We start from the raw sequence: 14,452 nt of genomic DNA on the forward strand, positions 1-14,452 counted from the left end.
CCAGACAGCCAAGCGCTCTCTCGTCAGTTGACACCCCGTGGGAAGTGATGACTCCACCCCTGCGGGCTGGCCTGGGTGTGGTTTGGGCGGGCACAGGGGGACCTGTCGCCTCCCTGAACACCACCCAGTACCGCTGGGCATTCCTTGGACGAGGACCCCCTCGACACGGAGGCCCTAGCGCGCAGCCTCCAGTGGAGACAGCAGGTGGCAAAGCCCCTGCAGGTCACATGACCACCGGATGTCCTGAACCAGACAGCCAAGCGCTCTCTCGTCAGTTGACGCCTCGTGGGAAGTGACGACTCCACCCCTGGTGGAGACAGCAGGTGGCAAGGCCCCTGCAGGTCACACGCCACCGGGTGTCCTGAACCAGACAGCCAAGCGCTCTCTCGTCAGTTGACACCTCGTGCGAAGTGACGACTCCACCACTGCGGCCGGCTTGGGTGTGGTTTGGGCGGGCACAGGTGGACCTGTTGCCTCCCTGAACACCCCCCAGTGCCGCTGGGCACTCCCTGGTCGAGGCTCCCCCCTCGACACGGAGGCCCTAGCGCGCAGCTGGCCGCGGGACAAGCGGAACTACGCTTCCCCCCAGTGAGCTTCATTGCGCAGGTCCTGTGCAAGGTCTGGGAAGGGAGTATCAAGTGCTGCTAGTTGCGCCTTACGGGCCCAACTACACTTGGTCCTCGGAGCTAATACTCCTGACGACAACTCCCCCTGGCCAAATCCCCTGGCGAAGGGCCTACTCGCAGGGGATGGACACGTTGTGGCGTTCGAGCCGGACCTCTGGGTCTGGCTCCTGGATGGGACGAGGAGTTCCTGGATGACCTACCCCCCTCAGTGGTGGAGACTGTCACTCAGGCAAGGGCCATGCCCACAAGGCTGGATGCCTTTAAGTGGCGCCCCTTCTCGTCCTGGTGCTCTTCTCGAGGAGAAGACCCGCGGAATTGCTCGCTCAGGAACGTGCTGTCCTATTGCAGGAGAGGCTGGGGAGTAATCTCCCCTTCCACATTGGAACGTGGGTACCCGCTGTCGCGGTTATCACGTACCAGTTGCTGGTGAGCCTCTGGGGCGGCATGACCTGATTATTAGGTTCCTCTAGGGCGCGAGGGGCTAAGGCCTCGTCCGCGCCCCGTACCCTCTTGGGACCTTAAGGTGGACCTTTGGGTCCCCTTTTTTCGGGCCCTGCCGAGAGCCCCTTCCTCGTTCTGCGAGGGGGGTTGGCTCTCCTGCTGGGGCTCGAGTCCATCCAGAGGGTGAGGCACCTGCAAGCATTCCGTGTCCACCGATTGCCAAATTTCAGGCCCGGTGACTCTCACGTGATCCTGAGACCCCGGCCGACTTACGTGCCCAAAGTTCCGCCGCCCCCCTTTGGGACTAGGTGGTGAACTTGCAGGCGCTCCCACACCGGGAGAAAGACCCAACCTGTACGTGGGGTGTCCAGTAAGCGCATTGCGCCTCTACTCGAACCACACTGAGGGCTTCAAGGCCCTGAGCAGCTCTTGTCTGTTATGGAGGTCAGCAACGGGAGTGCTGTATCCGAGGAGAGTTGTAGCGCTGGGTCGCACACGCCGTCACTACGGCGTGCCGATCCTAGCCCGTGCCCATTTGAGTGACGGTACACTCCGCTCGGGGTGTGACCTCCTCGTGGGCATCGGCTTAGTGCGCCTCTCTGGCAGACATCTGTAGAGCTGCGGGTTGGGCTACGCTATACCTCGCAGAGGCTTACAACCTCCGTGGGGAGTCGGCAGCTTGAGTCTTGCCAGCAGGTGAGACCAGCAGTCGTGGGGCGTACGCCTGCGCATAGCGCCATTCCCCTTCTGAGGTGGACCAGTGCGCTATGGGCTGCCTCCCTTCTTTCCCCAAGGGTGAAGAATAGGCAGTCCGTCCATCCATCAATAGCACTCAGGGCGGCGGGCTCGGCGGAGCAGCCCTGCCGCCTATGGCCGGGTATCAAGCTGAGTTATTACATATAGCTCTAACCGGACCTAGTGCCCCACACGTAGTAACCCCCCACTAGGGTGGTTCCGTCTGAGATGTCGTCATGAGATGGTTCCCCGCGTGGCAACCCATGACCTCCCCAGGTGGACATCCACCTTGCGGCATTCCGCACATACCTCCCATGAGTTCTCCCCTATTTGGTGAGACCATGTTGGTGTCTCCACTGTATTCCCCCCTAGGGTGGGAAGTGGTCTCCGTAGCGCACGTCCTCATTGAAGGAACAGCGCTTACCCAGTAGCCCTACGACTGGATGGCCCTCGCCAATGGGGCCGTCTGAGTTGGCAGAGGGCAGGGGCTACTCATCTTTGCCAAAAGCTCTGGGAGCCCCTGCCTGCCCACTGGAAGGTTACAAATTTCGCGATAGCGCTCACGTGTGGCTCGCCCAGGCCGGTCAACGTCGCTTCGCTAGAGATTGTGACGCGGCTAGTGCCGTGGCGTTTTCCATAGGAACCCCATCTGTCGGCTTCGACACAACGTCGAGAGACCGACAGAAAGGGAACGTCCCGGTTACGTATGTAACCTCTGTTCCCTGATGGAGGGAACAAGACGTTGTGTCCTTCTTGCCACGACAATAGCCGTCCGCTGCAGCAGTCACGAGATGCTCTCAGGCTCCTCAGCACAAAAGGTGAATGAATGAGCACGCCGGCTCCCCTTTTATACCCGGATATCCGGGGGCGGAGCCCGGCATGCAAATTTCATTCGCCAATTTCATTGGCCTTTTCAAAATAGTCAGAGACGATTGGTTCTCAAGGGCGAACCCCATCTGTCGGCTTCGACACAACGTCTTGTTCCCTCCATCAGGGAACAGAGGTTACATACGTAACCGGGACGTTACCCATTGTTGGGTCGTATATAAATCATCAGCTGGGTTTGTCCATTTTTGAGCCAATGCTGGGTTAAATAAACTCAACAAAATAACTCAACAAGCATGAATTATAATTCATTCTTGCAAGCGTATCGTTGTAAATCAGGGTAAACCAACAAGAAAGTTATATACTTTTAACCCAAAAACTAAAAACTGCTGTCACACAAGTTAGTTTTATTAATTCAGTGAATCTTTAAAACAGTCAATAGTAAAAAAATAATCATTACTGTTTAAATGGTGTTGTAATGTGTCTTTACCAATAATAATGTATGGATCTGACTGGTTATAAAAAGGTTCAGAGTTCACTTACTGATGGTGATTCCGGTCAGTACGTGTATCTGTGTACTGTGGCTTAAATTATTGTGGAGGGGTCCGTGTACCAGAAAAACACTTTGGATATGCTCAAAAGGAGCCTCATCTCAAAGGAAGCGCTTCCTCAAAGACATCGAGTATATCTGATATTCCTTTTAATGTCTGGATAGGCAGTAGTAACGCCACGGCCTACTGGTGACTCCACCATTAGCGAATGGCCTAGATTCGTACGACCCTCCCTCTCTCTCTCTCGCTCTCTCTCGTTCTCTCTGTATATATATATATATATATATATATATATATATATATATATATATATATATATAAAAACTACACATACATGTATATGCATCTTTTGAACTTGATAATCTAATGTATATGGTTGAAAAAAAGAACACAAAGCATGCACTTCGGCACTTAAACTCAAGAACATCATATAAAACAAGATCTCAGGATAGTTTAAATATACAGACAGTTCTCCTAAACAGCAACTCTTACAGAGCTTCATTATTTTAACCCAATATACAAAAACATATGATTAGAGCTTGGAGATGATGGTTTGCGCATTATAATATTACAGGCCAAGGGTCCACATTTAATTTTTGATCATTGAAAATATCAGCTTCATCCACGACACGAGTTCAAAGACGTACGGCTTACAAAGTCTTTACTTCTAATTGCGAAAAACTAGGACAGCAATCCAGTGTGTAGTTCACAGCCCTGAAGCCAAATGGCCCAGTCTGTGAAATTAGTTTCTGTTAGCATTAGCACACAGCGCTAAACCAGTGACCTTTCCAACCACCAAGTGAGTCCTTCTGTCCAAGCGTCCTTTTTCTCAGCTCCCATTAGCTCTCTTTGCTCTGCGGGCCACGGCAGTTTATCAGCCCGCCAGATAAAATTGGTATTGGGATAAAGCTCACAATCGCCTTCCATAATCCTATTTTTCCAGCACTACCGTGTATAATGGGCTGGTAGACTGGAACTCTGAACTCCTTCCTGAGCAATGAGAAAATCTGAACCTGACAAGGGGGAGAAAGCGACGGAAAACGCCTCGCAGGCTTGTTTGAAGTCTTATTTTGAGATGTCAGAAAATGATCCATGACACGAGGCTCCGTAATGTGAAGAAAATTGTTTTTCACAGATGCAATGGAGTGGATTTGGATGGTTACCAAATCATCATTTCAGATCAAATTACCCCCACACCCATATAAAAGAAGAAGAAACAATGTGACGTGATAAACGCGAACGATCATCTTGGATTAACGGTGATCTAATAAATTAGATTAGCTTTTTTGTTAAAAAATGTAATTCTGGTGTCATTTATTCACTTTCGTGCCGCGCAACTGGAGAAATGTTCAAACTATGTGATGATCGTCTGAAACCACATTTTGTCTGTAAGATGGACAAAAAAAAATATTATTTACTGATGACATAATGTAAAAGATTAACAAGGATGATTTGCAGTATTTTGTCTGGTAAAGAAGTAAATTTCAAGTGAATTATTTCTTTAAAACACAATCAATCGAGTATAAAAAGTGAAGTCAACAATATATTTCGCAGTAAACTTTGTGTGGGTCAGAAATGGGGTTTTATTGAGTTGAGAGCTTAGGGTCATTATTCTCACTTTCTGTCTGCATCTGCAGTCTCAGGTGGCACATGCACCTCTCCGCCTCACCCATCTCTTAAAAAGATGTCGGACCGTGCTCACGCAGGGATGGCAAAGGCATGTTTCACTGTCACCAAATCCCCTGTAAATAACCTCAACAGAAGCCAATGAATGTCGCCACTCGCCAGCGCTCTCCAGAGATTCCGGAATGGCACCAAGTCCCAATAAACTTCAGCCTAGCTACGGATGAGAGGTCGACACTTTGAAAACAAGAGGAAATCATTGCTTTTATTCCCGCCCCCTTGTTTCCCACACAACAGATCACCATCTATTTAAAGATTTCCTACACTGCTTGAGTCATGACAAATGTTGTTTGGTAACAATACCACGTTCATTAATCACCAGATGACGAGAGGCGCGGATGTGTCAGGTGCCTTTCTGCTCCGCGCTATTGTTTGGCTTTTATTCATGTCAGACGGAAAGAAAAAATACTTTTAAGTTCTTTTATGCCAAATTAAGCACTTCTGAATAGGGCGTTCTGGGTGCCATTCGTTCTGTTAAGCACATCAGCATCAAAGGTAGTTTTTGCGTTTTTGTCATTGATGGAGCTGGAATCCATAATGATAGCGTTTTCTTCAGATATCCGAAGTCACATATGAATAACGTCTCTGGAAAAGATAAATTATGTCGAGCGGTCTTAAACATCACCATTAGTCATGTTAATATGCAATGACATCAGCCCATTATGACATCAAGGGGAAAACCTCAACATCAATGCGTTTTATATGTGCAAATAATGACTCGTTTCTGCATGAATTCCCTGCATGTTATGCAGAGTTGGATTCAAATAACAGTTTGTAGCTTTTGTAACATTATATATCCATGTTCTACTCTATTTAGTTCTCTCTTATTCAAGAGTCCTATAGACGTACATTTGGAGAGAAGCCCAAAAGCAAAAAATGATACTAGGACTTACTGTCCCACTGATACAACCCCAAAGCAACACAATAAAAATTTATTTGTTGTCAACTTTATACCGCTGCCTAAATCAAAAGTTGATCTAATACACTATTTGTCTGCTGCCTTCCAGGCCCAGAAATTTCCTTTAGGAAATGCAAATCTAATTTTCAACAACAGTTTTGAAGTACAGTTTTAACTGCTAAGCAATAAAGAGAACTATCACCTCTCACAATTATTATCACACCAAAATACTATAAACTACTATGTGCTGCTAAAACCCCCCTGTCTGATAGAGTGTCACGGCTCCGGGTCGCACAATGAAGTGTCTATGATTTTACATACTTTTAAATCTCCTCCAGATTAAAATTTACTCACACTTCCTTTTCCTTTCGATACAGTATAATAGCTGTAATAAGTTTCACACAGATCTCAAATGGAAAATTTAAGTCGATCGTCTTGAAGTTCGATGCAATGATCAACTTTTCAGAGAAAAAACTTTTGAAACGCGCTCGTAAAGGTCACAGGAAAGAAATTTAACTAGGTGCCATAATGTGGCGAGAGAATAAAAAAATAATGAGTGAGATAAATTACCACGAGATGGGCAAGGCCTTGATTTATCATGATATTCTACAAATTTTGAAGGTATTAAGAGTCCCCTAAAAGACCACATTAACAAGTCACATAAAAAGGCGAATTAAAAAGCCAGGCTCTTTACGCGTGCGAGGTGAAGAGATACAGTAAATCGTCCTGGAACGCTAGTGTTTAACTTTCTCTCTGATGAAACGCCTCGATGGGCGGTTCCCGTTTAAGTTTCGCCGCACCGGGTCAGTTTTCCGAGCTCATTAAAGACACTTGCTAACAGACCTCGTAAAATATGAACAGAAATTAGCGGCTATAATTTGACAGAAGAACTAAGGCAACAATAATGATGGGAAATAAAGCGACACAGACATGCTAACGCTAATGCCTGCCTCCATTAGGGCTCGGCAAGAGCAAATGTCATTCATATTTTAGCGAGCCAACTCGGCTAATTGGCTCAAGCTCTATTCTCCTGAATTAAATTTCCAGATTCCTCCCCTCACCTTTAAAGCAGAATCATTTGAATTCAAAAGCGAGCGGAGTGACGGCGAGAAGAGGCGAGGATTGACGCGGAAAGAACAGAAACCCAGGTCGTTTTAATGAGATAAAAATTCTGCTTCTCTCCCCGTTTCCCAGCCATAATTGCTGATTATGTTGTTATAGACTCCCAACTTCTCTGCCTTTCTTCTAGATCAGGATAATTTGGAGTGGCGTGACGGGGCTTCAAAGGAAATCGGATGCTAGCCCACGATCTTTCGGACTCCTCGACAATAGGCCACAGGTGAAAGGTAAACATTGCTTTCTTACAGCTAATTTCCCCCCTCGGTCCGACCGGTGGTATCTGACCCCTCTCATTATAACCCTTGAGGGCAAATTGTATTTCTTTTGACAGTTTAATTAGATATTCAGCAGTAGGGCCACAAAGCAAGCTAAGTCATGAATATTTCAAAAGAATGACAGCTAAAAAATCATGAAAGCCCCCGCATACTGAATGACAGACAAGGGGATATTAAGCAAGTGATTCTAATCAATAATCTCTTGATCTCTTACATATTAATACACTGCCTGCTGGTATTACGCTCATAACAAGAGGGGTAGCCTGGCAGAAGGAACAGGGTGAGGACGGGCTGACAGTGGGTAAGGGATGGGGGATCATGCGAAGACAGAAGTGCATCTCTGTGGGGCTCCAGAGTCGTCCCGGGCTCCCCTGGAGGGCACGCTAACCAACCAGAACAAGGGCCTAGAAGCACGCTTCAATCTAATCCAATCTGAGAGATTGGCAGCTCTGGGCGTCTCTAGACTAGACCGTTATCTGATCAGGCAATGTGGAGACATTTGCATGCAAATGAGGGACACAGACCACCCATGACCAATCAGGGCCGAGACAGGATGGGTGTCCACCAATGGCAGATGGCCTGGGTGTCCCTGGATGACAATTGCATGTCACTCACTCATCGTGGCACCACCGGGTGAACTTTCCCAAGAGCAGGTCAACAGGGGTCAGGGGCAGCCAATAAGCGACAAACACCGCAGCATAGACATTCAAGGTTCCGTGTTGATCTATAAACATACATAATTGAACATAGCGAGACGCTTGGAGAGAAAGTGCTCATGTGTATTAAAAAGAGTGAGATGGAAGGGGAGATGATAGATTAATTACAGTTTAATCCACTGGAGTTGCTTTGCTGTGCCGTACCATGGGACGCAGCATCCAGTTCATTTATGAAACCCATGGCGGTGGCGTCTTATTAGAGCTGATGTGCCTTGCCGCTGTGCGTTATAAGAGGCAGGACATGTTTTATGAATGAATGTTCCCCGTGTTAATCTAAAGTTGTGTAGATATGCCAGGGTTTATATAAACCATCTTGGCGTTTTGCATCTGAGTAATGAGACGAGTGTAGATCTGATGAAATCCAGCTACGGTAAGACACAGGTCGGTTTTGTGTCCTTCTTGGAAACTGCATCGTAAGACATACGCATGCATACATATTCATACAGCAACCTCAAGGTCGACGAGCAACTATTGCTGCGTTCGTTTGCCACATCCACCACAAACCGACAAAGAAACGTTAATCTGAAATGAGCGTTAGGACAAACTATTCAGGTAAAACCGAGATTAATGTAAAATGATGCAGACAAGAAACATATAAAGGCATTAAAGGAACTTTTCAAAAGGCAGGCAGCGTTACTGTGTTAACTTCTATATACCTTCTTTTGGCTATGTTCAAAAGCAGCATTACATGTAACCACTCTAGAGAAAGAAATCCCATAAGTCATTGCACATCTTTATACAGGTTTAAGCAAACAAATAAAGTCAAAATAAATAATCCTGCAATATTAATATGAGAACTGCAGAAAGAGATGGATGGATTGAGAAATAGAGAGAGTCATATTTTTGTATGTAAATTGTAATAACAAAAAACAATAATACATATTATCAGCCAACACCCTTATAAAAAGAAAAATACTAAACTAATCTTCATACATTTTACAAAGAAACTGGTCTTAAAGAAACACAAAATTGTCTCTAATGATAAAATATCATGCTTTAATTTATAGAGAGGGAATCTATAAAAAAGTAGAGAGAGAGGGATGGAGGAATGGAGACCATGACACAGAGAGAGAGAGAGAGATGAATGAAAAAAGAAAAGGATTGACGGATTGAGAGGAGAGAGAGAGAGAGGGATAGAAAGACAGACAGATAGACAGACAGATAGACAGACATGCTGACATTCCAATTTAAGTATCATATGATAAATGCAGCATGTCAAAGTTGAGAACTATGCATGTCGAAATGTCAAAATAACAGAACCCCCCGTTCCCTCTACAGCAAGCTGTAATCCTACTCGATTCTCTCAGGCATGGTTAACATGAAAACAAATGGCTGTGGTCTGCCCGAGGATGTTTGACAAGCAGCAGTGAATAACCACAGCTCAAGCTGGAGATATTCTTGGCCGCCTGCATCGTGAGAAAATGTGGCTTCACTCAAGAAGAGCAAAATCTGTAAGCAATTACAAACGACTCAAAACAAGTAAATTCCACCTTGGCTCGGCGGACATGTATTTTGGTGAGGTTTTCTTTCTGAGCCTTAGCAACATAAATTAGTTGTCACTGAACTTTCAAACACAGCGGACACATGTTGGCGTAGGCCAGAGGAATGGTGCATGAATCTGATAGTAGGACAGCCTGTGTAATAATAAGGGAAATGGGCCCACTGTTGGACTTTAATATCCCCCGACAACACTCAGCTGTCAATGGCCTCCACCATCGCCAGGATGCATGCCGGCTTCTGCCAGAAACACACGATTTATCCTCCTGCAAACGTGGCCAGAGATATTCATACGATCGGTGAGAATCCATAAAGGGAAAATCGGAGAAGAAGCGGAAAAAGACGTAGGAGGAGAGCGAACAGGTATTCTTTGCATTCTTAAAAATACACCTCACGTCCTTCAGCCACCCACAGCCGATAGAAGACACGAAAGTGATCTACCGATTTCCCATCTCAACTCCTGGAAGTGATTTAAAACCCGTTCGGATTTCATACATGCACAAACCTGGTTAACACGTTAGCCGATGCTTAACAGCCGTAAATCTGGATTTTAATAGATACGCGGCAAGATTATTTACTGCTACTTTCCATCAATTGGGAGAACACAAAAGAGATGAAACACTGTGTGAGTCTTCAGAAAAACCATATGCTCTCTCTTTTTTGTGTTTGGAGCGAGTTTGAGAGAGCGCTCTGTAACTTGATATTTCCCCGTACCTGTGGGAGACAACTCAAGAGACAAAAGGATCAAATGATGAATTTCTCTCTCTGTTTCTTTCACGCTCTTCAAACTCTCAGCTGTAGCTCTGGTTTGAGCAATAAATGCCTGTGGTTCTAATCCTGTCCTAACATAAACACGGTATACGTTTACAATTGACCTGAACTTGAGCACGTGTAATAAATCAGAGTGGTTATGCAACTATACATGCATGCAGGAATGCTCCAGCTGCGGCGTAGAAAAAAGTCGAGCTTCCCGTTGTGATATTTATCTCAATTTAGAGAATCCTACATGTTGTATTTCATATTTTCTCAGTGTAAAAAAATGTAATGCAACATAAACAGTGATGTGCCGTTGCTCGAGCAATCCTCTGCCGCATGGCCGTAAAGCGCGTTAGCTCGAACGCGGGTGTGATAGTCAGTCACAAGCACTTGTTGCTGAACATTTCACGCCAAGTGCCACAGCAATATGTCTGACAATTCTCCTGACAGCGAGAAAGAGCGGATGCATGACACATGTAAATACTCTCGCTCTCACGCAAACATTACACCAAACACACGAGTCCCCGGGGAGCTTGTAATAACCGGGCACGTTTATTTTTTATTTTTTTCCCTCTACACCCCATTACTGCCTTATCAGAGACTCCGCTCTCCCGTAATATGACAGATTGAGAAGAAACAGAGAGAAGAGAAAGAAAATCCAGACATACCGTGAATGAGACACAACCTGTAAACATGCACGGTTCAGTTTGTCAATAAAAAAAACGATACCGGATGAAATTGAAATCAAAGTCAGACTTAACAGAAGCAGGTAATGGGAAGTTAAAATTGACTGCAAGTATTAATAAAAAATACATAATCATTTAGATTATTGGAGTGGAAACGTACAGGGGCAAGAGCTTCATGGGGAGAAGCGAAATCAATTAAGACGCTGAACCTGAATGACGGTTTTAATATAAATAAATGGGCCATCGGGGAACGCTCCCCCATCACATGTCAGGAAAAGTTAGATTAGGAGGGTTCTGTTGCACAAATGTGGGGAGTTTCCCCCGCTGATATCAGAGCGTCTCGGGCGGGGCTATTCCCTGAAGCCGAGTACCCCGGCAGGCTTCATAGGGCCGCCCCAGCCCCGCGGAAAGGCCCTCTGGCTGTGAGGTGCATTTTTAATGGGGATTACATCAAGGGTTGTGATGTGATCGAGAGCATTAAGGAGGGTAATATTGTTCGCGCATTCCAGTGAAGATCTGACCTGTTGGAATAGTGTGTATGTGTTCGTGTACTTGAATGTTTTTGTCTGATGCTCGATACGAGATTGTCCTGAGGATACTGATCTGCATTCAGTACTGCATCTGTGTGTTTTTTTTAGAAAATCATTAATGGACTTTATACGATGAACGGCCAGAGAAAAAAATAGGAGTCAATTTTTTAATTATTTGGAAAAAGATTTTTGTTTTATTCTGTGAACTACAATATTTCTCCCGGATTTCAAATAAAAATATTGGTTCTTTTGCAGAAAATGAAGACTGGAGAAACAGGTGAAAATAACAGAAAAGATGCTCTGCATTTTCAGACTTCAAATACTGCAGAGAAAACAAGTTTTTAAAGCAATACTACACTCTAAATGTATTTAGGAAAAAATTGAATAATAATTGTTTTATGTGATAACCTTTATTTTGATCAGAGTTTTCATGTGTCTTGTCATGCTCTCAGTCTTTCACGTTGCTGTTGGTTGACTTTGTCACTCCTGAGGTTTGATTTCATTGAAATTCAACAGACACTGGTCTGGAATGGCCACACATTTGGAACGGCCTCTTATTTTTTCCGCAGCTGCGTTTACATTTTTAATGCGATTAAATACAATTCATCACTAAGCTGAGAACTCTAAGGAGAAAAAATGCTTCTCTTCAAAATCTTAAATCAAAATGAATAACTGTTTTTGTTGCCAATTGTTTACATCCACATGTCATTCACATAAATCTAAAAACCAGGCTTAGGGTTCACAATCTGATTATGAGGTAACAAACATGAACGTTTGATTTCAAGCAATAATTTCACTATAATTTCAATCTTTGACATGGTCTTACTCAGTCAACATTAAAGACGTCAAGGTTATACAGTGTTTCCACAAATTGTTCTTTACACTATGTAGCGTGATTTTACAGAAACCAAAACTAAATGTCTTTACCCGAGTTATCACCAACGGATGGATCACAAAATTGAGCCAAAACTGATCCAGCCCCAAATTACCAATAAAAGAAATGTCTGACATCAGGTACATTTTTTATTAACAAAGCATCAACTGAACTCTACAATACTCTTAAAAATGTGACGTATATCTTCAGAAAAGTTTTGATATCACATCTCATTAAGATTTTATATGGTTTATTCTTCCCTTTTCCTCTCTTAGTCTAATTACGTGTCGTATGCTCATGTGGTACCTGGGGAGGAAAGGCGAGCCGCAGTTGTGGCAGTGCTGTACGCCCAACACATGACCTCTTTTCTCATTAAGAGCTCCAGCTTCACCATTTATCATCCCCATCAGAGCTGCTTCACATAGACCACAGCGACAGACACTGCTTCATAATTATGCCAAATATACATTTACAATGAATAATGAATACTGCAGCATTAACCACGTCCTTACTGCTAAAGACGAGATCTCTAGCTCTCTCACACTTTTAAAAGTAATTCTGTTTTATACGCAAGTAGTTTTAGAATGGGCTGGAGACAGCAAGACAAGACAACGCTAAATAACTAATCATATAATGGAGAATATGGTTAGCAGAATACAGAAAACAAATCTGGAATCAAAGAAAATGTTAAAGGAACAGTTCACCCAAAAATGAAAATACTGTCTTTACTTACTCACGCTCAAGTTGTTCCAGATCTGTATACATTTCTTTGTTCCTTTGAGCCCAAAAGAGAATATTTTTAAGCATGTGGGAAACCAAGAATCTTTCCTACATATTGCCAGATCCGTTTGGTTACAAACATTTTTCCAAATATCGTTCTTAGTGTCCGGAAGAACAACAAAGTTTTGGCGTGTTTCAGTGAAACTGAAGGTGAGTAAAAATGACCGTATCTCTTTAAGTCAATATCATTTATATAGCGCTTAATACAATACAGATTGTATTAAAGCTGCTTAACGGAAAAATTGTAAACAATCAAGAACAAGTTTTCGAGTAATTAAACAACATAAAAATCTCTAAACAGGGCTTTACGTATTAAAACTTTGCAAATACAGTTTATCACAGGAATAGACAACTGACAAATAACATTATTGTTACATACAGATGGATAAATTAGGCCCATGCAATTTTTTGCTTACCTAAATTATATTTAATTTTAAATTTCTTTTAAAGTTCTTTGTTTTTCATTTTTTACTATACAATAGTAATATTTGTGAAAGCGTCACGCCTGTACCATGTTTAACTATGCAGCTCATTCACTCAGACTCTCTAAAGCGACTTAAATTGCATTATACATTGTATCTGAGTATGTGCAAAACCCTGGGATCTAACCATGACCTTGACTCTGCTATCGCCACGCATAACCACTGAGCCAAAGGAAAGCCGCTACAATGGCTGTACAGCCTTGCTAAAGTAAAGGAGAAAACTGTGTCCCACAGCCAAAACCGGTTCAGAAGATCTGGTTCACGGATGAATGCCTTGCACTTGTTACCTAAATCATCAGCCGTGTCTAAAGACTGCCAAACTGCCAAAGGTGATCCATGGACAATCTCTTTCACTTAGTCAAACGATGAAAGGAACCAACACTAAGAATAATTTTCTTAACCTGGCAAACTACACCACTTACATCACTGCTTAAAAAGTAACATTGCCCGAGGCATCATTTTCCGCACTTCCGCACTGTCTCTCCCTCGCTGTCTTCCTTTCAGACCCAGAGGCTGTGGTAGACCCGGCACCTCACGGGTTCAGAAGTTCACAGCGGTATCTGTAGGAAGAGGAACGGGACGTCTGCCAATCCTGGCATGTGAGGGTCTAATTGCACATCATTGGCATAATGGTATGCAGAACCACGCTGACTCGTCACAAGCCGAGACAACATGCTTCCATCTCAAACAAACAATTAACAAGCTTTTACATCAATGCAAAATATGCGCTGAATATAATTCATAGATGCCTATTTGAATTAAGGGTTAACAACGCTGGATTAAAAAAATTCATACATCATAAGTATGTGGATGTTTCTGGAATTATGGAGACGCTATTTTCATAGCTACCATTTAAAGTATAATACGTCACACAGTATATAATACGTTGTTTCTCACTCGCAAGATTATTTAATTTTCCTTTTTATATGAAGGTTGAATATGATAAAAATGACAAAATCTCAAATAATGTCTGAAAAC

The sequence above is a fragment of the Barbatula barbatula genome, assembly GCF_947034865.1.
Source record: "Barbatula barbatula genome assembly, chromosome: 16".
NCBI lineage: Eukaryota > Metazoa > Chordata > Actinopteri > Cypriniformes > Nemacheilidae > Barbatula > Barbatula barbatula.